The sequence below is a fragment of the Odontesthes bonariensis genome, chromosome 3 (genome assembly GCF_027942865.1).
Source record: "Odontesthes bonariensis isolate fOdoBon6 chromosome 3, fOdoBon6.hap1, whole genome shotgun sequence".
Taxonomy (NCBI): domain Eukaryota; kingdom Metazoa; phylum Chordata; class Actinopteri; order Atheriniformes; family Atherinopsidae; genus Odontesthes; species Odontesthes bonariensis.
The window spans coordinates 34,086,724-34,114,144 of NC_134508.1; the positions used below are offsets into that span (position 1 = coordinate 34,086,724).

The window sequence follows — 27,421 nt, forward strand, 5'->3', positions numbered from 1 at the left end:
GGATACAGTGCTGTGAATAAAAAAATCCATCTGTGTGTTTCAGGTGGATGAGGATGAGCCCCTCTTCCTTAGTCTTATCAATGACCTGTTCCCTGGTATCCAGCAGGACAACAGCACATATACTGAACTTCAAGCTGCTGTTGCTAATCAAGTTGAGCTTGCCGGTCTCGTTAACCACCCACCGTGGAACCTCAAGCTTGTTCAGGTGCCTTAAAATTGTTGTTTAGCATAATTATTATAAAGTTAGCTTTTGGAAAGTACTTTTCTTACTGGTATATCACTGTTGCTGTCTGGGTCAGCTTTATGAGTCTTCTCGAGTGCGCCATGGGCTGATGACTTTAGGCCCAAGTGGGGCCGGGAAGACCTCGGTTATCAACGTTCTTATGAGATCACTGAGTGAATGTGGAACCCCACACAGAGAGATGCGCATGAACCCCAAAGCAATCACTGCTCCGCAGATGTTTGGTCGTCTGGATGCAGCAACTAATGATTGGACTGATGGAATCTTTTCCACACTGTGGCGGAGGTCACTCAAAGCTAAGAAGGGTAATTCCAACATTTTGTCAACATCTAAGCTAAGAAAGTGTTTGTGATTAATACAGATGAGATCCTAAGAAAAAATATAAAACTGTCCAAATGAAAACGGTATTGTATTAAATAATATCTAAGCAATACATAGTATTGTACTTTAGACATTTTTATCATATTACATTCAGTATAACACAATATAAAGGTTGTTGCAATTTTAATGTGATGCTAAATACTGCATCTGCACGATATTACTGCCCAGCTTCAACAAGACAATGAAAATGTCAGCTCAGAAGCTGAGCACTTTTCTTAAGCTATAGATGCCAGTTCATGCATATTTAGAGCTAAAATATGAGACGTCACATGAGACAGCCAGTATGGTTTACTGCACAGTGCGTTGTAACCAAAACACAACAAAACAAAATGGTGCCTTGGTCGTAAGCACCTCGTCCCTGACATGTAAACCCACCTTTCAGATTGACACCACCGCATACGGAACTACACTTAGCCTTGTCTGGTCCGAGGGTAGCAGCTGGGGCAAATCCCAGGCTCCTGTTCCTACGGGACCCCAAAACAGGCCCCTTTTAAGTTCTGGGAATGACAGTGGAGATGCTGTTGTCCTTGGCACACACTGGCTCGCCCACTTTTGATCCAGTAGTGGGACAGCGGCTCATTAGTGACTGACAAAGTGCCAGAGGCTGCCGGAGAACTCAAACATTTAATTGCTTCGACGGGTTTACTCTTCAGGGGAAGTCATCTGGATTGTGCTGGATGGTCCCGTTGATGCAATATGGATCGAGAACCTCAACTCAGTCCTGGATGATAACAAAACACTGACCCTGGCTAATGGTGACCGCATCGTCATGTCACCATCCTGCAAGTTGGTGTTTGAGGTGCACAACATGGATAATGCCTCCCCTGCTACTGTGTCCCGTGTGGGAATGGTTTTTATAAGCTCCTCAGCTCTCAGCTGGCTACCCATCCTCCAGGTACTTTTGTGATATCTAAGTGTTGAAGACTTTTTTTTTCCTGAAAAAGAACAATGCTTTGTAAGCAGTGCTTAGATAGAACTTGGCTTTTGTATTGCAGGGATGGGCCAAGAAGCGCCCTGCTAGAGAGGCAGAGAGCATCATCGGTTTATATGAAAAGACATTTGAGGATGTTTACATGTATATGAGGCAAAACCTTAAACCCAAAATGGAGCTTTTGGAGTGTAACTACATAATACAGGTGTGTATTTAAAAAAAAAAAAAGACTGAGAATAAAAACAGAATCAGATGATGCCTCGAAGCCTGAATTGTTTGACTATGTTCCTTCTTCAGTCCGTCAATCTGCTGGAGGGCCTCCTCCCAACCAAGGAGACAGAGGGCTTTGCTGGAAGCAAGCACCTTGAGCGCCTCTTTGTCTTTTGCCTGATGTGGAGTCTGGGAGCTCTTTTAGAATTAGAGGACAGAGACAAGCTGGAGGTCTTCATGAGAGGTCATGAAAGCGAAATTGATGTGCCTCAAACCAAGCCGGGAGAGACTATATTTGAGTACATGGTCAACACAAACGGTACAGTTATTTGACACGTAAAAGAGCATCAATTTGATGTTTTTTTTTGTATAGTTTAAAGTGAACAAGCATTTGAATGTGGTGGCATGGTGGTTAAGTTAGCACTTCACAGCAAAAAGGGTATTATTGCGGGGTTTGTGTGCCCTCCCTGTATCTGCATGGCTTACACTGTAGTTGCGAGTGTCTGATTGTCCGTCTCTGTATTAGTCTTGTGTTGGACGCTCTAGCGTCCCTGCCTTCTTAACCAATAGCAGCTGTTAAAGGCTTCAGCTTCCTGCTACCCTCAACAGGGTTTACAGAATCTGGTCTCATTCCAGAGGCATCAGATTCGGAGATTTTGTTAAGACCCCTTCGCACTGCATATACCCACCTGAGAGTAATCTTTAGTATCAGTTATACGTTGTTAATTGTTGTGAAATAAGATGTATTAGAAATATTTGCTTTAGATGTCTGATACTGCCTCGAGTGGTGCGCCACAGCACAGACATGAAAGGACCCATTGTGCATACGTTCAGCACATCGCCAGCTTTGACAACGATGGGATGAGAATGGGTTTATATGTGACTAAAAAGAATGGCGACTTTTGTTTTAGGTGAATGGTGTCACTGGAACAATCTTGTGGAGGAATATGTCTATCCAACTGACCATGTGCCTGACTACACCTCCATTCTTGTTCCAAATGTGGATAACACAAGAACCTCTTTCTTGCTGGAGACTATTGCCAAACAACACAAGGTGATCTTGTGGTTTTTAAAAGAATATTTAGATAATGTTTATACTTAAAAATATGTTACTTTTTGTCTAAACTCTAAATGTTTTATATGTACAGGCCGTACTGCTTATTGGTGAACAAGGGACAGCGAAGACAGTGATGATCAAAGGCTATGCAAAGAAATACGATCCTGAGACGGATCTGTTCAAATCACTGAACTTCTCATCTGCCACAGAGCCCTTGATGTATCAGGTAAAAGATATTTTAAAATGCTTTTTGTGCTTGAATTTTTACAGTCCTACATTGGTTCATGTTTGCAAAAACTTTCTTCGTACACAGCGATCAGTGGAAAGTTACATTGAGAAAAGGATTGGCAGCACCTATGGACCCCCAGGAGGACGCAGGATGACCATCTTCATCGATGACATAAATATGCCTATTGTCAACGAATGGGGAGATCAGGTGTTGCTTTCTTTTTTTTTTTTAATGAACATCTGTCTGTCTATCTGTCGCTTTAATCTGATGAGTTACTTTATGTGGCTATCCAACCAGATCACAAATGAGATAGTCCGCCAGATGATGGAAATGACTGGCATGTACAATCTGGATAAACCAGGAGATTTCACCACGATTGAGGATGCACAGATTCTGGCTGCCATGATCCACCCTGGTGGGGGTAGAAATGACATCCCACAAAGACTGAAGAGACACTTTACAGTCTTCAACTGCACTCTGCCAGCCAACACCTCCATTGATAAGATCTTTGGTAGGTTGGTCTAAAATAATCCCATTTGTTCTGCTTCCATTACTGTAGTTTTCATTTTACAGTTAACGGTTTCTTCATGTTCTTTTTGTGCAGGTGTGATTGGCTCTGGATATTTCCATGAATGCAGGGCATTCCAGCCAAGCATATCAGCAATGGTTAAATGTCTAGTGTCTGCTGGGAGGATCGTTTGGCAGTGGACAAAGGTACTTACCTGGAATATGATGAGAAGTTTATAATAGGAATTGATTATAGGTATATGGTATTGATAAGTTTGTTAACTTGTTTTATGACACCACATTGAAGGTCAAAATGCTTCCAACACCATCAAAGTTCCACTACATTTTCAATTTGAGGGACTTGTCCAGGATCTGGCAGGGAATGTTAAACGTTAAGGCAGAGGAGTGTGGTGACATCTCCACCCTATTGGCTCTTTTCAAGTGTGAATGTACAAGGGTGATAGCAGACAGGTAAAATCCTTTTTTAAGTTAAAAAACAAAAAGTTGGAAGAAAGCATTACTCTAAGACTTTGCTTTGTTGCAGGTTTATTTGCTCTGAGGACAGAGATTGGTTTGAGAAGGCTGTATGTCGTGTCATCCAAGAGCACGTTGACCCAAACCTCGTTCAAGAGCTTCATTCTGAGCCGTATTTTGTGGACTTCCTCCGAGATGCACCTGAGCCAACTGGAGAGGAAGACGATGATGCCTGTTTTGATGCCCCTAAGATCTATGAACTGGTGTGAAATCTGAATTCGTACATCAGCGCTTGATAGTTTCATGGTAGTAAGTTGATGGAGGAAACTGTCACCATAATCTGTATGAACAACTTGTTTCAGGTGCCAGATTTTCAGTTCTTGTCAGATAAGCTTGTGATGTATCAAGCTCAGCACAATGAGGTAGTAAGGGGCTCCACCCTGGATCTGGTTTTCTTCAAAGACGCAATGACTCATCTTGTCAAGGTGACACCTGAAGCGAGTATAGCTGATGCATTTCTTGTAGACTAGGCTAGATATAATACTGATTCTTTTTAGATTTGCTCCTCTTTAGGTCTCACGAATCATTCGCACTGACAATGGAAATGCCCTGCTTGTGGGAGTGGGAGGATCAGGAAAACAGAGTCTGACGCGCCTGGCCTCATACATAGCTGGATACAGCATCTTCCAGATCACATTAACCAAGTGAGATGAGTCATAGTTGTGAGAGCTCTGTTTGTAGGGACTTTAATCACACTGATCAAACTGTTCTTGGGGCTCTCTGAGGGTTAGAGGCGCTCCCCAAAGGACAATGAACCATCAGGGGCTTTTTTTCTGCTTGCATTCAAGTGATATAACCTGCAAACCTGTCTCAGTCAGCCCTAGGTGTCACTTTAAGTCCATTCCTCTGTTTCAAAAAAATAATAATAATACAATAATTTCTTATTATATATTGCTTATAGGCAATGTTTTAAATAGGTTTGTTTGTTTTAGTTTTTTTTACTTCCCTTTGATAGTAGTGGTTCCAGTGGTGTGTTCATACCTTCAACCAGTCACTGTACACTTACCTCATCTGGACCTATCACGTCACCTTCATGTCTCCGTTATGCTGGGAAAGCTCCCGCTCCAAAGTAGAAATTAAAGACGCCACAGAAGGAGTTCTATAAACTGTGAGCTCCTACTATAGACGTTCTTCCAGGGTCTCGGGTGATTGGTCAAGCACATGAATACAGTACTAAGATCAGCTCTAATTAACTGCAATTAATTTTATCCTTAAAAGTAGGAAACAAATAAAAAGTTCAATTCGATAAACGTACCTATTAAAGGCGGGGTAGGGGATCTTTTTCTGGAACATTTTTTTACATATTGCTTGAAATACTCTTCACACCCCCATTGCAACCAATTAATTAAAAGTTTTGACACAAATATGAAATTTTTTAGTGGCCTCTAGAACGTACAATCTAGGAAAAACAGTATGCAATCTTTGTGAACGGATCGTTCACAATGATTGGATTCTGATGCCGTCTATCACCTGCAATCTGCTTCCCCCCCCCCCCCCCCCCCCTGTGCGCGTACCCTGCTCCGTGAACGAATTATACGTCTAGAAGCTTGGCAGGAAGCTAAACTAGAGCCAGCTTGGCTAGCACCTAGCATTATTAAACGTATAGTTAGCATAAACTAAATACTAAATACTAAATACGGCAACAATCGATGCTTGCTGTCAGAACAGCGCTCGTGCACCTTCTTGCTCGTGCGCGTTCATGTACTCTAGAGGCGTGCCTTCGGGGGGAAAGTGAAGAAAAGGGTTGGGACTTTTTACCTGTGTATTTTCAAAATGCAGCTTCGCTGGACCCAAAATCCAGGATCTCCTACCCTACCTTTAAAATACAAGAATGAGTGTCCTATGAAGCCACGAGCTGTTTGTAGTTGCATTTGCACTGAAAGTGAAATGCTGGGCCTTCTTTCCAATTATGTGGTGTTTATTTTTCCTTACTTAGAACATACAACATGAGTAATTTCATGGATGACCTGAAACTGTTGTATAACACAGCGGGGGCTGAGGGCAAAGGCATCACCTTCGTCTTTACAGACAACGAAATCAAGGATGAGGCTTTCCTCGAGTACCTCAACAATATTCTCTCTTCTGGAGAGGTGAGATCTCATAAAGGTATAAAGGCGTATCTGAATATCTGCTGATTGTGTAACTGAACACTGGAATCTTCAGTCTAATTGAAACGGACTGGAATTGGTCCTGTATGACTGAAACAAAGAGGTGGGGCAGAATGTAACGTCTCAAAGGAAAAGCTTCGCTGGTCCTGACCATGTTGTAATCGTTTCAGGTCTCCAATCTTTTTGCAAAAGATGAGATGCAAGAGATCACCCAGAACCTGATCCCAGTTATGAAAAAGGAGTTTCCTCGAATTCCACCAACTTTTGACAATCTTTATGACTACTTTATATCTCGGTTTAGGAAGAATTTACACGTTGTTCTGTGCTTCTCACCGGTAAGTTGAAACTTTGTATATTTTCTGTTTATACCCAAAAGCAACCGCCCAAACTTTTGCTACTTTTATTCCAAATCTCTTTTTATTCACAGCATGTTTAGATGCTCAACAGTGACATTATATATACACTTACACCCATAACTACCTCCATAAATGAACCTTTTCATTGGAGTTTTACTCTACTCTTGTTTAAAGGTGGGGCAGAAGTTTCGCTCCAGATGTCTGAAGTTTCCGGGCTTGATTTCCGGCTGCACAATGGACTGGTTCACCCCTTGGCCCAATGAGGCTCTGGTTGCTGTGTCCACCTATTTCTTATCTAAGTTTCACATGGTTTGTCCAGCTGATGTGAAGACTTCATTGATGACCACCATGGGAACTTATCATCACAAAGTATCTGAAACATGTGAAAGTTACTTTGAAAGGTATCACATTTACACAAATCCAATTTGTTCAGAAACATACGCTATCAAACACAGTCCTAACGCTGTATGTTGTTCATCTCTCAGGTTTCGAAGACGAGCTCACGTCACCCCTAAATCTTACCTTTCTTTTATAAATGGTTACAAAACATTTTATGCCGAAAAGCACAACTATATCAACACTTTGGCAGAGCGCATGAATGTTGGTAAGGAATTTGAACAGGAAGGCAGTTGTGTCTTTATAAAGATTGTGTACTTTATGGAGGATTTTGTATGGTCTACTCCTGTAAAAGATTACACCAGATGTTACTGATTTCCAGGGTTGGACAAACTGATGGAGGCCAGTAAGTCGGTGGCTCAATTATCAAAAGATCTTGAAGTAAAGGAAAAAGAGCTCGCTATTGCATCTGCCAAAGCTGACAAGGTAAATCAGATACGTCCAAGCTCCTGTGACCTGCAGATAAGATTGATGATGGATGGATGTTTATGAGCAACTTTCCTCCAATCAGTACTTCCACAGTAATGTAAAACCATAAAATTAAGAACAATTTGAGTTCTGTACATAGTGAGGTAGCAGAATCAGTTTATTCATAGGTTCATTGTGGAAATTAGCTTCTGGTTTGATGTGAATAGCTGACAGAGGTTTTGTCATTTCTGAAAAGCTGTTTGAAAGGTCAACACCATGGACGCACGCGTATGATGCATTTGAAGGCATGAGATGTTTATTTTTGCATTCACCAAGGTGCTGGCAGAGGTGACAGTCAGTGCTAAAGCTGCAACCATTGTGAAGAATGAGGTCCAAGTTGTGAAGGACAGAGCCCAGAAAATTGTGGATGGAATAGAGTATGAGAAAGCTATAGCTGAGGAAAAGCTGGAGGCTGCCAGGCCAGCTTTAGAAGAAGCTACAGCTGCACTGAATGTGAGATATCTCTGACTTATTTGAAGATATTTACACCGTGCATTCTACGATATGTTACATGATATACTTAAAAACTCCACAGACCATCAAGCCAGCTGACATTGCCACAGTGAGAAAATTGGCCAAGCCTCCACACCTGGTCATGAGGATCATGGACTGCTGTCTGATTTTATTTAACAAAAAGTTAGACCCTGTTACATGTGATCCAGAACGAAGCTGTCTTCAACCATCATGGTCAGAAGCACTGAAGGTAACAAATTTCCTTTTTCTAAAAATTCAGTTGTTGCAAATGATAAATATATGAATTCCACTCATATATTAAAGGAGACACATTGTGCCCTGAGGTCTTAAATGTGTCATGTTTGGTTGAAATACTACAGAGATATAACACAGCAGCTCTTTTCAAGCCCACATTTGCAGGCCTTTTTTTCAGTATTAGTTTTAGGAGGTGGAGTGAGCCAGCGGACTCAACTCTGCTCCTCTCTTCTGCAGGGTGTGCCTTTTTTGAGATTTGTTCTACAGCTTTGATGCTTCCATGCAAATGTAAATTTGGACACAATTCACACCTAAAAACCCTTAAAGTGCATTAATATGTGAGAAGGTACAGTAGGTAGCCTGAAAGCTCATGAAATGAAAGAAGGCCTGTAAGAAGTTGGATTATTATCAAATTGATTTCTTAAGTAAACTTAACTAAACAAAAAGCAAGAACAAATTAGTCTTGACATCTGGCTTTTGGGTTAAAGCGAATGCAGCACGATTTAAAGTTGAAGTTGGATGGGGATGAAAAGATGGCAGCTGGATAATTCTGCTCTGAGTGCAAAACTGAGCGGCGTGTTCTTCCTCACAAATGGCATTTGCATGAATTCATTTGTTTTGTCCTTTTCAGCTTATGAGTGGCTCTGGTTTCTTGACAAGCCTCCAGCAGTTCCCAAAGGACAGCATTAACGAGGAAACTGTGGAACTACTGCAGCCTTACTTTGACATGGAGGATTACACCATGGAAAATGCCAAGAAAGTGTGTGGTAGTGTAGCTGGTCTGCTCGCATGGACTCGTGCTATGGCCTCATTCTTTGCCATCAACAAAGAAGTGTTGCCACTCAAGGTAAAGTTAAAGTTCATCATGTTGGCGACTGTTTTTTTTTTTTTTCTTTTTCATTTTAGATTTGTCGTAGGCGGCTATTCTTCTCCAATAATGCCATTTAAAACTCTCTATTCTCAGCCTGTTTGAATCCATTTTAGGTAAATAGGTGATTAAACCTCATTTTTAGCCCAAAGCCTTTTTATGCTACAGTATAACTGCATTGTTTGTTTCCAGGCCAACCTTGCCATTCAAGAGAACCGTCTAACTGTGGCTAATAACGAGCTGTGCGCGGCAGAGACTCAGCTGGCTGAAAAGCAAGCAGAGTTTGACAAAGTCAAGGCCAAATGCGACGCTGCAATGAAAGAGAAACAGGTGTGACGCACCCTTTTGAAAAATGTCACGACTGCGTTGACTTAAATCTAGAGATTGTAGCTGACACAGGCGTCTTGTCTTTCAGGAATTGGTGGATGATGCTGAGATGTGTAGGAATAAAATGCAGGCTGCATCTGCACTTATTGACGGACTTAGTGGAGAGAAAGCTCGCTGGATCGAGCAACGCAAAGAATTTAAGTCACAAATAAACAGGCAGGTTACAAAGGAAATGCAATTGAATATCAAAATGTTATATTCCAAGGGGGGTTAGTCTTTAAAGAGGTTCATTACTAGAATTAAGGATTGGTTCTTCAAGGACAGATTTAAAAGGTTTTGATAATGGCTTTTATATGAGTCCAGCTGCTTCTGCCTTTGTTTTCAGACTTGTGGGTGACGTACTCCAGCTCACCGGCTTCTTGTCGTACTGCGGTCCATTCAACCAGAGTTTCCGTGATATGTTGTTGAAGGACATCTGGGAGGCGGAGCTCCGGAAGCACAAAATCCCTTTTACAGAAAATCTCAACATCATTTCTGCCCTGGTGGATGCTCCCAATGTGAGAACAATGCCAGCCTATTTTTATTTGATACTAGTCCTGTGAAAAGTAAAAAAAAATCATTTGAACCATTGACTATCATTTTTAATATTTAAGATAAGTGAGTGGAACCTTCAGGGACTCCCGGGAGATGACTTGTCAGTTCAGAATGGCATCATCGTCACAAAAGCAACAAGATATCCCCTCCTCATCGATCCACAGACTCAGGGAAAAGCTTGGATTAAGAAAAAGGAAGAGGCCAACGAACTTCAAGTATATAGCCAAATGATTTTCACTTGTGTCATTTTTACCCTAATTACACGCTTAAGTAAAGCATGTCGTAGAAGTAAACTGATTTCATGTTCAGGTCACGTCCCTCAACCACAAATTCTTTCGCACACATTTGGAAGATTGTATTTCCATGGGACGCCCAATGCTCATTGAGGATTGTGGGAGAAGGATGTCATGACATGTTCATGACTTCTGGCCTAGTTACATCCTGGGCCTTGTTGACTGGTTCAGAATATTGTTGATAGTTAGAAGGAGCGTGTTTATGATAAACTGCGAAAGCTAGGCGCCTCCGGAGAGGGCCACGTACACTTGTTATGATAAAACGGTATAAAAGGGTGTCACTAGATGAGCTCGTCGGACATTTTGTACATTCTGTATGCACATTTGCTGTGACGGTTTGTTCAATAAACTCCCCAATGGACGGCTGACCAACGCGGGATTCGACTCTAATTTCTCCACAACATAATGGTGACCCCGAATTCGTGAGAGTTTGCATCTGGATCCCGGCGGAGCGTGTTCGCTGTGCCCCGACAGCCGACATCGGCTGTTACAAGCCGGCAGGTGGGATTTTGTTCCTACCATTACGCAGTTGATCTCGGTTAGTGGAGCACAGCTGACGGCTTCTTCCGGCTTCCCCAAATTTAAAAGGACACAGGAGAGAGACGGATCCTGCACACGGTAAGCCCTTCCATTGTTTACTTCTGCGCAGGGGGGCTGCTGAAATTGTTTGGGAAACTGTGGGCCAAGAGGTGCCGTATGTGTGAATTTGGATAAAATTGGGTGAACAGCAGCTTATGTGAGTTGTAAAGCAGACAGCTGTGAGCAGTTGGTCGGGCTATCGTGTGATGTATTGTTGTGATAATTAAGAAGGACTAGTCGCTAATGCTCGGGCAGGAAATAAATCGATGAGTTTAAACTGGAATAGTATAATACGCTTTTAGAGCGGGCAGGGTGGAAAACACTCGTCCATAGTGATGCCATAAAGCCAACGGCCGACCTTTAATGCATTGGGGGTTCGGGCTACCGTGGGATTATGGTTCGCATTAGTCATTAATATATGTGAAAGTTATTTTCACTAGTCAAGGAGTAGACGAATGCTGGTAATTGATTGACTTGCGAACATAAAAGTTTGGAGGTGGAATCAAAACGGCAGTTCAAGAAAACTCTGAAAAAGTCAATTCCAGTTCTATACGGGCACAGTTTAAGTATATATGTTTATATCATTTTATATATCTGCTTAGAACTCTTTGGAGTATCCGAGACCTCAGTATAAAGACATTTGGAGAAGAAAAGTCAAATTCGTTTATGGAATTGGCCACAGGAGATTTTTATTAAGAGGTCACAGCGAAGCTGGTAAAGTACACGTCAGCATCTGTTGCTTTGGTCAGAAACCATATCACAAGGCTTGTAGGGAAAACACATTTTGTATTCCATATATTGCCGACACCAACATCTCCTGAAAAATTAAAAGTCTAAATGAAAGAAATTGATAATTTAAAAATGTGAAGATTTGAACGGTGACTGACAAAACTTTTGACCGACTTGGTGTGAGTGCGTGGGACCGGTCTCTGTTGTCTGTCAATGTGTGTGTGAAATCTGATGTTTGTGTGAATCAAGAAAGAGAAGAAAAAAAAAAAGGTTCTGACTCATATCATCCCTTGACTTTTGAGTATTCGTAGCATTTTAAGTTAAACTCAGATTTGCTTCATTGTTATAATTTGCTTCATTGTTATAATTTGCTTCATTGTTATAATTTGCTTCGTTGTTATAGTTGCCACATTAATAACTTGGGGAGATAAGGAGTTGTTGCAGTAATGTGCTATGACTTTTTCGTTGAGTGCATCTTGTTATTATTGAATTATTGAATACTGCTGTGATTGGTGTTAAGTTTCTAAAGTTCTATTCTTAACAGGCGAGTGAATTGTGTTCTGGCTCTCAGGGGGACAGAGGGTGCTGCGCGCTCCCGCGGCTAGTGTGTGGGTGCGTGCTCTGGCCTTGAGAGTTTCCTGCTGCTTCAAATGTTCGTGTGTGATCACACTTTCTTTCCTTGTGTCTTCCAGGGGCAATTTATGGTTGTACTGTAATAATTATTAGTTTTCTTTAGGTAATGTGCTAATTGCAGAGTTGTTATCAGTCGAGTAATGAGGGTTCCGCAATTCCTAAGGAAGAGGTTCTGTCCGTAGGCCATTGAGTCATCACGTCGTTCGACGTGAATGTGACATTCCTGATAAAGAAAGTTTCTCGCTTATGCATTGTTTCTGTATCTTTTGATTTGTAGTTTCCCTGTCCACAGCGTGTTAAATTGTATTTCTCTCTCTTTCTTAACAAACGCCATTTTGAGGTGAAGAATAGTGCAACTGTTATTTCTGTGTTAAATTGTATTTCTTCTCTGTCCAGCTGAAAGTTTGTATTTCCTCCTTTTTCTTAACTTGTTACAAAGTGTGACAAACGCCATTTTGAGTTGGGGTGTGGTTCAATTGTTATGTCTGGTTCAATTGTTATGCTTGGGAGGAGTTAATAACAGTCTAGGAAGCAGAAGTGATGGTGTGTTCATATTTGATTTGTTAGAAATTCATGTGGTTCATTGGAGGCAGGCTTAGAGGTGTGTTCATATTTTATTGGTTAGAAGTTACTGTCGTAGACGTGTTTCACTGGAGTTAGATTTAGAGGTGTGTTCAGATTTCATTGGTCAAAAAATATTTTTATTTCATTGGTCAGAATTGACGTAGCTGTGACGTACATTGGATCATCTGGATTGGTGGAGGACATTGTGTGTGGATTGGATCGGAAGCATCCGGAGGTGAGCAAAAGTTGGGGCAACGCCTTTAGCCTGAGTCACTTCATACAGAGTAAGCATTAACTGAGCTTTTGATTAGTAATAAATTAACATTGGGTAGCATTAGCAATACAGCAACTATTGATTAGCAATCAACAGTATTGATTAGCAATAACTAGCATTGATTAGCAATCACTAGCGTTGAATAGCATAATTGGCATTCAATTAGCATTGGTCAACAAGGAAGCTAGTATTGATTAGCAATAAGTAGCATTGATTAGCAATAGTTAGCATTGGTTAGCATTAGTAGCATTTGCTAGCATTTCATTAGCCATAATTAGCATTGATCAGAAAGACAATTAGCATTGATTAGCAATAGCAATAAGGCAAATATTGGTTTAAATCTTAATTAGCAATAGGTTAGCATTTATTAGCAACAGCTAGGAAGCTAACATCAATTGGCATTGGTTGGCAAACATTAACATTAGCAATAATAGTAACCGAACTCCAAACCGGAAGTCAAAAAGCTAAATTAGCCTAACATTGAATTAACATTGGTTTAATTTAATTTAAAAAAAAAAAAAAAACAACCTAGAGCATAAGCTTTTAAAGCTAACGTAGGCTAACCTTAACATTAGCATTGACAACATCCAATCCAATAATTAGCTGCATCTAAGCTAAATTTAGCCGAGCATTAAATTAGCATGGATTAGAGTTGAATAATTAGTTCATTTAAATTGACTTTCAAAAAAAAAAAAAAAAAGGGGGAATACGAATAATAAATAAGGAAAATTTAGAAAATAGATGAGTAAATAAAAAGAAAAAGTCAAAAGACAATAGAAGGGAACTAACTAGGTGAAACAATGGATGTAACACCAACAATAACCATCAGCGCCAAACATCCTGAACATTCCAAAGATATTAAAAAGATATCTCTAAAATGGGAAAAACGAACAAAAAATAACGTCTCACCCTGGCCAAAAGGTGGCACTTTCAATGTAACTACCTGTAAGATTATGGAACAAAGGATTAAAGCTTACAAACCAAAGGACAAAAGCAAAAAGAGACAGGAAAAGAGAGAGCTTGAATTAAAAGTTTTACATTTCTTTGAAAATGCAGAGCTATTTCCAACACTGCCAGGAGCAGCAAACATACAAGGAGATTCTGAAATAAAAGATCATAAAATATCTCATGAACGTCCAGAACTACAAATAGCTACATCAAGCAGTCATGGAGCTCCTGAGCCAGACGCCATCTGTAATTCAGATCAGGCAAGGGGACAGCTCCCACAATACCAAAAATCACCCGAACTGGCACCTCCAGTTCAAAAGGCATCTTCTGAAGAACATAAGAGTCCAACAGCGTCAGCACCGAGTTTGATAGAAATGACGCAGGGACAGTATGTGCCGTGGCAGACGCTCGACCTAGGGGGGCTGGTTGCTCGATTGCCGGACATTCACAGAGGTGCAAGTAGATGGATAAGAGCGTTTGAACAAGAGACTGTGCATAAACTGTTGTCTGTGGGACACATTAAGGCAGTGTGGGCACTGTGTTTTGGAACTTCTACCATGGAGGGCATTTTGAGACACAGTGAGAATGACTGGATGTTGAGCCACCGAGCTGATGGAACTGACTTTAATGCATATCGAGCTGCACTCTGGAGAGCGTTACGAGCTGAGTTTCCTGTGGGAGTGGACCTCGAAGCATTAAAGGGGGAGCCACTGTCAGGAACAGAGAGTCCGGCTGTGTACATTGCACAACAATTGAAGAAATGGAGACAAGAGTCTGAGGGAGAAATCGAGAAGAGCCCAGCTTTGGTGACATTGTTCAGAGTTTCCATCAAAGAGGCTCTGCCTGCCCCAGTTCAGGGGAGGCTGGAGGATGTGGTGGGGCTGAATTCAATGTCACATGGACAATTCCGAGACCACGTGGTGCATGCAGTAAACAAATACAGAAAAGAACTGAAACTGAATGAGCAGGAGGAGGATATGCAAAGGGAACTTGCACGGTTGCAGTTAGAAGAACTGCAAGCGAAGCAAGAGGTACGAAATGAGGCCATGACAGCGGGGGCCGCTGAACTGCCATCACAGGGGCAAGTCCATCGTCGACCCTGTCAAAGGTCAAGAAGAGGTGCACCTGGAGGACGAAGGTCCTCGGGGGCATGTTGGGCCTGTGGCGAGAGGGGACACTTTGTTTACAGCTGTCCGAGAGCACCGAGAAACCCGAGTGTTCGGCAGGACCGTGGCCAGTCCCTGGGGGGCGGAGCAAGTGGCCCGGCAGGTCCAAGGCGTTCCTCTGGCAGAGGAATCCCAGTATTGGTTTACATTGACATATAGAGGTAAGAAGTACACTTACATCAGACGTACTCAAAAGGGTTTAAAAACCGCCCTCATGTGTGTCAGTATTACAAAACAAAACAAAGTTTTTAAGTTAAATGTATCACGACTACTAAGTTTCTAAAACTTGAATTTAAATAGGTCACTGTTACTAGGACACAACAAAACAAAGTTTCTGAATTTAAAATTTAAATGTGCCACTATTACGAAGTTCTAAAATTTGAACGGAACAAAGTTTCTAATTTAAATTTTAGCATTGATAGTCTGAATTAGAGTATCTATTTAGCCCATAGGGAATTACTGATATCTCTCCATCCCACTTGGAGGGAGTAAGAAAAGCGCCATGTCCAAAATAAATAAATAAATAACTAATGAATAATAAGTAAAATTAAAATACAACAAGTATGATCTTCTTTTGGGAAGATTATGCAATAAAATGCGCTTCCTCTGGAAGGAATCATGAAAGATCCAAAGATCAAAGGTTGGAAGTCCAACTGGAGAGGACAACCGAGGCTAAGTTAGCCATTGGAAATTTGAAACGGAATTAGCAAGGGTCATCCAAAACGGCCAACACTAGTCTATGAGAAGCCATTTTTCTTATATGTCTCCAATAAAAACCATAAGATTTCAGAACTAATAAATCAGAGTAGGTATGTTGTGACTCGGACAGGATGTTTGCAGGTTGTGCATCTTTTGACACGTCCAGATGTGAGAATACAGAAGTGTACTACATCGGGATCTGCAGATGTCATTCCACGTGAGTTTGAAGGAGAACCACATGAGCGTGGGGCAGAAGCTGTGAGATACATTAAACTGAGACCTGACATAGGAGCAACTCCACTTGTGCAGGCTGATGTCACTTATGTTGTGCATGGTTCATGTTGTGAGATCATTTGGGTGATCATGAGGTTTTGCAGTTGTGAAACAGGAAGGTGGAAACTTTGTGACGGTGAAAGCTGAGAAGTGTGAACGGCCATGTTCGGCACAGTTGGCTGAACTGAAGGCACTAACGGAAGCATGTTGACTGGTGAAAGGTAAGGTTACGAATGTATACACAGATTCTGCATATGCTCATGATATTTTCTCTTCGTTTGGAGCAGTTATGAAGCAGAGAGGGTTCAGGAGGTCAGACGGAAGTCCAGTGCGACAGGAGGTCCAAATGAAGGAGCGGATTGCGGTCATGAAAATTGTAAATTGGCAGTGATACAATGTCAAATAATCATAGAGGTAACAAAATGGTTGGTAAAGGTAATATCGCGGCTGATGAAGCAGCGAAAGTAGCATCAAAGTGCCAGCTTTCTGTTTTGGCACCAATGGTGTCACTGGAGCCAGAGGTCGCGCCATCACAAGGATATTGGTCATACATATTGGATAAATAGTCGTAAATTTTTTTTTTGGTAAGAGAATTGATTCATCTGTTTGTCATTCCATCAGAGATTAGCTCAAATAATGGTTAAGTGTTTGGTTATAAAAGTGCAAGAGGCATTCTGCAGCAGCTGCGAATCAAGCAGCGCTGTGGGGCCGTTTATCATCCACAGAGTCAAGGGATGGTTGAGAGGATCAATGGAACCTGGAAAGTGAAATTGAATTGAATCTGTGTTTCAACTAAACTAACTAGATGCTTTGCCGCTTGCACTAATGAGCTTTCGTATGCAGACTCATAGAGTCACGCACTAACACCGCATAAAATGCTAACGGGTCGACCCAGGCCGCCACCTCAGTTCCCACTTGAGCAGGTGCGAACAGAGTGGACAGCTTACATGAAGCAACTAACTGCAATCCACAGAACAATCTATCTACAGGAGGGGTCCAGAGACTTGAGTCTCAAACAGCTGGTTGAGAGGCCAGTGGTGCCAGGCGACCAGGTGTACATCAAAGTGTTCCGGAGGAAGTGGCACGAGCCAAGACGGAAAGGACCGTACACAATGGTGCGAGCAACATCAACAGCAGTTCAAGTGGAAGGTAGCAACACATGGTACCATTTGAATCACTGCACTAAGGTTCGAACTAAAGACACAGATGGAGTTAAGTCCGAGGGAAAGGATGAACAAAAGGAAGAGGTTAAGATTTCTGACACTGTGAGCATCCAGGTGTGGGTGTTGGCCGACAGCATGGGCTCAGGAGAACAAAGCCTGGAGATGTGGGACGGGATCCCGCAGACTGGAGAGGCTGGAAGGGTCCCGTGATGAAGCCACCACGCAGGGAAGTAGCCAGCCTGGGTCAGATGAGTATGATGCAACAATACACACCCACTCAGACCATGCCACGCCACAAACTTTGCCAGCAATACACACTAGAGCTAGTCGTGAAGAGGTATCTGCTAAGCTTGAATTTAAGTTCATGGAATAAACGATTTGAGGAAGTGTGGATCATGGGTCCGGTGGAGGAGACGACCAAATCACCGCCTCTGGACGCCACGACAAAGGGGCAATCTGGTAAGATCAGGTCAGATTGGGTCAGAAGGAGTTGTTCACAATGGTTGTAAGGATAGAAAGATTTTTCGGGGGAGACTAGGGGGATTTGATACCATTAGCACTACAGGGCAGAATAATCATGTTAATCCAAGAACAGACGGAGTGTACATGCACAGGTAAAGTCAGGGAAACAGTGTAACTGTGGAAAATGGGTTAAGGCAGCACAGGATATGTGGTATAGATGGGCATGGTACACTGCGAGGGAACTGACAGCGACGGAGTGTCTCGTATGTGCAGACGCTCCAGGAGCATTGCCTGTTGTTGTTCCAGAGCCACACACCATCAGGGATTGTGCAGTGGTCCAGCAACGGGAATGCAGAGAAGGTAGGTTCACATCAGAGGAGGATAAACGGTTATTGTTTCCTATGTGTGGTATTAAGTGCAGATTGATGTTCGGGCCAAATAAATTACATAGTTATTTTCAAAATAAGGGAGGGCCACAAATTTGAGTCTTCTTGTGCGGAATTTAATCTGAGTACATCACAGGAGGGGCCTCCCACTGATTATAGAGTAGATTACGATGGTGAGCTTGAATGCTTTTGGAACTCGCGTAGGTAGTACTAATGTTAAATGAAAACAAGATTTATTGGGATTTATTTATTTGGATCAATAATGTGAAAATATAGAAATGATCATTTTAACTCTATATCTTTTTGGGGATCAGACACACCCAGTGGCTGAGAGTTACGGGATGTGTGGAGATCATGTTTTGTTAAATGTGCTACCCAACAGGGAGATAGGTTTTTGGGCACTGGTGAGGATGAATACATCGGTTGTGTTAGTGTATGACAAGGTAAACGAGATGCTAGGATTGGATGTGGAAGAAGGGAGAGTTAAAAGATCTAGTGATGGCTACATCAGGGATAAGCACGTTTACTTGGATGCAATAGGGCAGCCGAGAGGGATTCCTTTGAGCTCAAAGCACGCAGGGAGATTGCAGCTGGATTTGAGGCTGGTTTGCAGGGAATCATATTTAACAAAATGGGGAGTGGACTAATTACATATAATACAACCAACAGAGAATTCTTAGCTACACGAGTGAAGGGTTTGCAGGCTTTGGAGAACAACGACATGAGACGAGTATGATGGCTTGGTAGAACAGACAAGTTTTAGAAGGTATATTAGAAGGGAAAATGGTGCGTGCCAGATGGTTGGGGAAAATGTTGTACATTTATAACCGGGAACACTGCAGCTGATAGAACGTTTACAACGGCCGTGAAGGAGTTCAGAGAACGGAGAGAGGAGCTGACGTGTGATGCTGGTGGAGGTGAACGGTGGTGGACTGGTCTGTTTGGGATTTTGGGAGAAGGGGGAGCGATGACAGTTAAGGCGGGAATAGCAATATTGTTGATAGTGAGGATGGTTTCCCTATTGGGGTGTTGCATTATACCCATTCTGAGAAGGTGTTTGCTGCAAGTGATGTTCAAACAAACAGTGGAAGGAATCAGGAGGCGGATGACCATGCGAGACCAGGTCTGAGGACCAACACAGGGGAGAGCGGGTCAACGGATGAAGGTTATCAACGGACGGTTCACAAGTTTCTTTCCTCGAGGGTGGAACCAAGTATAGTCTGACAGGGAGAAGAGATGCTGAAGATCTCTTTGATTGGGAGTGACGTACTGGCGACCTCTCCTCCCAGAGTTAGCTTAGCAGTTCCAGACCCAGCCGGACGGATGTTCGGCCAGAAGCAGACGACACCAGAGCACAGGAGATGGGACGGGACTGGAGGGGCTGCATTACATTGCATTTTATTACTATTGTTGTGTGATAATCCATAATTTTATGTATTGTACTTGATACAAAACGGTGATTAACTGATTTGAAGGTGGTGTATTCAGTCTATGTGTATTATCAATCAAAACTGATCACTGATATGTCCATTGCCAATTGTGTCAGTCAACTGTTCGAGTGCGACCTTGGTAAAATGGTCGGTCGCCAGTGGGGGGGGCCGTAGGTGAATTTTCCCAAGAGAAGAACATGAGTTACGAAAGTAGCAGCCGGTGGGTTTTTCGCACCTATGCACTGCGAACAGTGGACAAGTGTGATGGCAATGTAAAACTTGTAGTGTTGTTGGAATCAATATCGTGTAATATAAGTTAATCATTGAATATGATTCGAGTAGACACATATATATATTCCTTTTCATGTATTCAAAATGGTCCCGTTGATTGATATTGTAGAATTATTAGAATAATTTAGTGTTGATTATGTTAATTAATTCTTAATTAACTATGTGGGATGATTTTCTTTTATTTTAGATTATTTCTTTATTAAATCACTGATAAGTGATTTCAGGGGGGACTATGTGGGAGAAGGATGTCATGACATGTTCATGACTTCTGGCCTAGTTACATCCTGGGCCTTGTTGACTGGTTCAGAATATTGTTGATAGTTAGAAGGAGCGTGTTTATGATAAACTGCGAAAGCTAGGCGCCTCCGGAGAGGGCCACGTACACTTGTTATGATAAAACGGTATAAAAGGGTGTCACTAGATGAGCTCGTCGGACATTTTGTACATTCTGTATGCACATTTGCTGTGACGGTTTGTTCAATAAACTCCCCAATGGACGGCTGACCAACGCGGGATTCGACTCTAATTTCTCCACAACAGGATATATTTGAGGAGCTCGACCCTGCCCTGGACAACGTGCTCGAGAAAAACTTTATCAAATCTGGGACCAGTTTCAAGGTATTTTTAACCTTCATGTCCATTCAAATTTACCAATACAACTTTAAAATGTGTACACTCTTAAAATTGTCTTCAATGTTTTTTTATAGGTCAAAGTAGGAGACAAAGAGGTAAACGTAATGGATGGGTTCCAGCTCTATATAACTACCAAACTGCCTAATCCAGCATACACTCCAGAGGTCAGCGCAAAAACATCCATTATTGATTTCACTGTAAACATGAAGGGCCTGGAGAACCAGCTGCTCGGCCGAGTCATCCTCAAAGAAAAATACGTGAGTGTGCCATTTGTTCCAGAAACGCAGCTTGCTTTCCCCATTTGGTTTAAAAATATAACTTTATCTGTGATTGTTTTAGATAACTGTTTTTCCAGTGTAAGAATATGATATTGACTGGCTCTTGGTTTTTTTCCACTCATCTCAACAGGAGCTAGAAGCAGAAAGATTGAAACTAATTGAGGATGTAACTGCTAATAAAAGAAAGATGCAGGAGTTGGAAGACAATTTGCTGTACAAACTCAGCAGCACTAAAGGTCCTATAGTTACTGTTGTAGACTAATGCCAGTTTCTCCAGTCATACCTGTTCTTTTTCCTAAAGTGAAAGTGTGTCTGTTTGTCTGGTTAAAGGTTCTTTGGTTGATGATGACTCCATGATTGGCATTCTGACCACGACTAAGCAAACTGCTGCGGAAGTTAGTGCAAAGCTCAGTGTTGCAGCTGAAGCAGAAGTAAAGATCAATGTCGCTCAAGAAGAATACCATCCAGTTGCCTCTCGAGGAAGCACATTGTACTTCCTCATCACGGAGATGAGCATGGTCAATATCATGTACCAGACCTCCTTGGGTCAGTTCCTCAAAATCTTTGATCTGTCACTCGCAAGGTATGGCTTTATCGTGATTTAAGAAGTATGTCTGCACAGTCTTATCATAAGATGTTTGAGATTAAAGCTCGGAAACTATTCCAACCATTACTTCCTCTAATGACCAACAAATTTGTCTGGAAAGAACAATAGGTTGACAAAGATGTTTCTTTAACCACGCTGTGGTGTGGTCGTATTCTTCAAATATGCTTTGTTCTCTGTGTCTTTGTCTCCCTCGTTTTTTTATGCTGATTTTTTGTTTTTAATTAATGCGCTTTTGCAGGTCTGAGAAGGCCTCCAAAACTCAGAAGCGGATTGCAAATATTATTGAATATCTGACGTTTGAGGTTTTCCGATACACAGTCAGAAGCCTTTATGAAAACCACAAGTTCATCTTCACACTCCTGCTGGCCCTCAAGATTGACTTACAGAATAACAGAATACAACACAACAAATTTCAGATTCTTATTAAAGGTAAGGTGTGCATCATTCCCAGGAAAAGTTGAATTGCCTTTTGGACTTGACATCTCTGAACATAATTGATGAAACAATAGGTGGCGCAGCTCTTGACCTGAAGACCTGTCCATCAAAGCCATTCAGCTGGATCCTGGATATGGTGTGGCTGAACTTGGTAGAACTCAGCAAGCTGCCACAGTTCACTAACATTATAAACCAGGTAAGCCATAGATCCACGAATGATCTGGACATCTGAATTCTTCATCTGCTTGTAGTGTCATCAGTTTTGGTATTGACATGGTTTGTAGGTGTCCCAAAATGGGAAAAACTGGAAAGCATGGCTCAATCTTGATGCCCCAGAGGAAGGCGTCACTCCAGATGGATACAACTCTCTTGATGTTTTCCATAAGCTTTTGCTGATAAGGTTGGGTCCTCCTACTTGAATGTTGATTACATGTTTGAATACACCATATTATAAAATGCAATCACCTCACAAGCTTTTTTTCTCACAGGTCTTGGTGCCCTGATCGCACCTTGTCTCAGGCCAGAAAGTATGTGGGAGACTCTTTGGGCATGAGATTCGTTGAGCCTGTCCTCTTGAACCTTCACAGCACCTGGCAGGAAAGTGATCCTCGCACCCCCCTCATTTGCTTCCTTTCTATGGGCTCAGATCCCACCGAACAAATCGAAGCACTTGCCAAGAAACTTAATCTCGGTGAGTTTGCCCTGTCCTGCCCCATTTTTTATTTTATTTTACTGAACTTTTTTATTTTCTGCTGAAGATGTAATGCCAAAATCTCCTGACGTCTGATTGTGTTTACATTCAGACCAGTTCCCAACTTGCGACGCTATCTACTTTTGATTCAGTTAGAACGGTATGAAACCCAAATTTTGTGATTGATGTCCCTGTGACCGTGGTAACCAACTGTATCCTGGATGTTGGTTGCTGTGTGCTCTTTGCAGTGGCACCTTGGGTGTTCACTGGGCAATCCAGCTCATGTATTTGTTTTCCTGAGCATAAATTCATTTGATTGTGGCTGTTAAAATTCCACTAATTGAAAGGTCTGTGGTTTGATCCGTGGCCCTTAATTCCCCGTAATGTTTCATCCTTGTGTAAGTGTGTGTGTTATGTTGTGTTAGAAAGATAATTATGTTTTGTATGTACAGTATAGTTAAAGGCCTGTGGCTTGTACTGCAAAGTCCTGAGTGGTGGATTAGACCAGGGGGGAAAGCACTATTTAAATGCACTCTATATGTTCATGTCTATGTAAATACTCCCACTGTTTCGGTTTACAGAATGCAGAGCAATATCTATGGGACAAGGACAAGAGGTGCATGCAAGGAAGCTGGTCAAGACATCAATGACAGAGGTGCTTTTAGAAGTTACTGAAGAAGTATAATGCATGAGTTAAGCCTTTCCAACTGAGGCAGTTCCAGGATTGGTACCAGTTCTTTGACCAAGAACCCCTCAATTCAGGGTCTGGAGGGAACCTGTGAACTCTGAGACCAGCTAACAGTTTGACCGCCATTAAAAAGATAAATAAATGAATACTGAGCAAGGGGAACATTTAGACGTAAAATCGATATAGCATCGAAAAGCTAATGATGTCATCTTTCATCTGATGTTTTAGATAGTGTTAATATTGCCAGTTGTGGTTTGCAAATGGCCATAAACACAGAATTGACCATGTCTGAGTGGGATTTGTAATGGAAATCAGAGTTTATAAATAGCATTGCAGCCAGGGCTTAGAAATGCCAGCTGGCAGTATTAAAACATTACATACCATTTATAAGCCTAGATGCAAACTGCATTTGTGAAAGCACCCCTCATAGGGCGGTAATCATAAATGCTGACTGTGTTGTTGGAACGAACGTATATGACCACAAGGCTCAGGAGTGGCTCTCGTGCATGTGGACAAGCAAATGGTTTCATAGAAAGTTCACAAAGTAAAGCAGCTTCCAGCAGGTGACGGCATCTGGTGAATGCTTTCATGTGGGAGTGTATTGGATTGTCCTGATGTGCAAGCTAGAGTGTTGCTTCTTGCTTTCAACAGCAATGGCTGACTGTTTTACCTGATCCGTGGCTTTTGTGTCTGGATGTGTACAGGGAGGTTGGGTCCTTCTGCAGAACTGTCACCTGGGGTTGCAGTTTATGGATGAGCTGCTAGAAACTATCACAGTTACAGAGAGCATGCATGACACGTTCAGGGTGTGGATCACCACAGAGCCACACGATCTGTTCTCCATCACACTCCTACAGGTGAGACTTGACAACATCGTCATAAAAAGGAAGGTGTTAAAAGTTTTTGTACACGCACAGACTGTCTCTCACTCTTTACCTTTTAAGTCTTCCATCAAGTTCACCAACGACCCCCCCCAGGGAATACGTGCTGGTTTGAAACGAACATTTGCAGGAATTTCACAGAACCAGTTGGAAGTCAGCAACCTGCCCATGTGGAAGCCTTTGCTGTACGGTGTGGCCTTTTTACACACTGCTGTGCAGGTACTGCGCATTCTAAGTTCACGCGTGTCATAGTGGAACTTTATTTAAAGGAAATATTAAAAAAGAATACATGCTTTGCTCCTGGCACAGGTTATATGAGAAACAGAGTGAACTAACCATATTTAGAAGTACCGTAACCTTGACAATGGCACTACTTAATTTGGTAGCCTTTTTTTTCTTATTAATTTCATAATTGATAATGAAATCATTTGTGCCATTTTAATAATGCATTAGGCAAATTTTCCACCTCATTACCCTATTGAGAATGTGTTGGCTTTAGTTTATTTTATAGCCTTTTGAAGTTTGAGTGGTTTGTATTTTCCAGTGTAGCACAAATCAACTCGTGTCTGTGACTTTTTTCCTCCAGTAGAAGGAAGGCTGTTCGTCATAATAACACAGGGATTTTCTGATTTTACATGGTAACCTTTTCTTTTTTTTTGGCTTTGTAAGGAACGACGTAAATTTGGACCCTTAGGTTGGAACATACCTTACGAGTTCAATTCGGCCGATTTCTCTGCAAGTGTTGAATTTGTTGAAAGACACTTGGATGATTGCGGCCCCAAGAAGGTGAGCGTTTTGCAGCCCTGGTTTAATATTTGTATGTCATCCTCCCTCCCTCACTCACTACTTTGTGTCCCCCCCCACAGGATGTGTCATGGATAACCTTGCGATACATGCTCGCTGAGGTGCAATATGGAGGAAGGGTCACAGATGACTATGACAAACGCCTGTTGAAGTGTTTTGCTCGTGTAATAATCCCAGTTTTTTTGTTGATTCGTGTGTTACAACTCCCGGTGTTTTATGTTGCATTGTATTACATTTGATACGACACGTGAAGCTCAATGTTCTTAATTACAGGTGTGGTTCAGTAAGAAGATGTTTGACCCAACATTTTGCTTTTACACGGGCTACAAAATTGCGGTGTGTAAGACAATAGAAGAGTACATGGATAACATTCAGAGTTTACCCACTGAGGATTCACCCCAAGCACTGGGGCTGCACGCTAATGCTGATATCACGTAAGGAGAGTGTCGTCATGATGAGGCATTAAAGCTGCGGCCGGCAACTTTTTTTTAGTCATATTAGCTTGAACTGTCATGGGATTCTGGAAGGAGAATATTAAATAGGCTGTTTAGGAAAAATAACGAAATCTGTAGCTCCCTCTGAAGCCTGTAATCATGCTTGCAAAAACCGAGCGCTCCCGGCTGTTTTTAACCAATCAAGTTAGGGCGGAGGAATCCTACCTGTCAATCACAGCTTGTGCACACGCTGCTGAGCGTGAGTCTGCCCCAGCTTGTGTGCGCTCACACTGGTGTGAACTCACGTGCACAACCTCGTCCACAGAGGGGGAGGGGTTTGGGGGGCGATTCGGAGCTTGTTAGAGGTTGGGGGAGGGACCTGAGAGTGTATCAGTTTGAATTTTCCGACTTTAGACTCGGAATTTTGAAAACCTGCCGACTGCAGCTTTAAAAGCGGTCTTGTTGTATTTACTATACTTAGGTTTTCTTGAGGTTATTGCATTTCTCTTCTATAATGAATGTTGACCAGATACCAGACAAACACATCTGCTGAGGTGTTAGACACAATCACAAATATTCAGCCCAAGGAAAGTGGAGGGGGATCTGGAGAGACTCGGGAGTCCATCGTCCACAAAATGGCAGAGGACATGTTGGACAAACTGCCCGCTAATTACATTCCACATGAGGTCAGTTGGTAGGATCATTAGGCTTTTTACAGGCCAATGTACACGTTCTCTTAATCTAAACTCTGTAACTTTGATGGGTTCAGGTCAGAGCCAGACTGTTGACAATGGGAGCTCTTAACCCAATGAACATCTTCCTACGTCAGGAAGTGGATCGAATGCAAAGGATCATCTCTGTGGTGCGCTCGAGTCTGACTGACCTGAAGCTGGCCATTGATGGCACAATAATAATGAGTGATGTAAGATTTCTGATTCCTCAGCACATCGCTTCATATTTGCTTCTTAAGATACGCACTTCTCTGTATGTTTGTTACTCAGTTTTTTCATCAACGATTGTCTGTTAGAGTTAGATTAGATTTTCAGGAGGCTTTAAAATGCTTTCGAACTCCTGGTATGTACTTTGTTCCTAGAACCTTCGTGATGCTCTGGACAATATTTTTGACGCTCGTGTGCCCAGCCTGTGGAGGAAGATCTCCTGGGAGTCTTCCACTCTGGGCTTTTGGTACACCGAGCTTATCCAGAGAAACAAACAGTTCTACAGTTGGGTGTTTCAAGGAAGGCCCAAAGCGTTTTGGATGACGGGTTTCTTTAACCCTCAGGGTGAGTTTGTGGTTTTGATGGAATGAGGCCTTTTACAATGTCAAACACTGAGTTGGCTGCATTACTGGTTAAGACCTTGAAGTTTTGAGCATGATGGAGCTGACACGTCTTAAAGACTTCCAGCAGCTAAAGTTACACGTTATTAGACCTAATGTTTACTTGAATGTTTGCAGGTTTTTTAACAGCCATGAGACAAGAAGTAACCAGGGCGAACAAAGGCTGGGCTCTGGACACAGTCACACTGAACAACAATGTCCTGAAGAAGTCAATGGAGGAGATCACAGCCTCGCCAACGGTGAGTGGGTGTTTTCTGCTCACTGGAAATGTGAAAGGAATTTAACCGTGTGCTATTTTGTTATTGAATGCCTTTCCTCTACAGGAAGGGGTTTATGTCTATGGTTTGTTCCTGGAAGGGGCTGGTTGGAACAGAAAGAACATCACTCTCATCGAGTCCTCACCCAAAGTACTCTTCACACCCATGCCTGTCATCCACATGTTTGCCATCAAATCCAATGCTCCTGTGGATCCGAAGCTGTACGCCTGCCCCATCTACAAGAAACCAAGGCGCACAGACCTCAATTACATCACAGCAGTGGTGCTACCTACTGTCCAGTCACCAGACCACTGGATCTTACGTGGGGTTGCTCTGATCTGTGACATCAAATAATAAACAACTGTATTACTTTTTAATGTTGTCCAAAAAACGAATAAATGTTTTTTCTGCAGATTAGGTGAATTACTTGTTGACTATGTATGTGAGACTCATCTATGGAGCCATTGATCAACTACTTAAGTGATAAAAATATTACATTAGTTTGCTTTGAGGGCTTACCACTTATCACAAGGACGTTAATGAGCCAGTGAGTAAGTAAAAGCTCCGGT

General features: G+C 42.1%; 1 pseudogene; it reads left to right on the top strand.

Annotated features, from left to right (window-relative positions):
• The window catches only part of LOC142376963 (dynein axonemal heavy chain 8-like), a 67,655-nt pseudogene extending 40,449 nt beyond the window's left edge, over positions 1-27,206 (top strand).
• Positions 27,207-27,421: the final 215 nt, after the last annotated feature.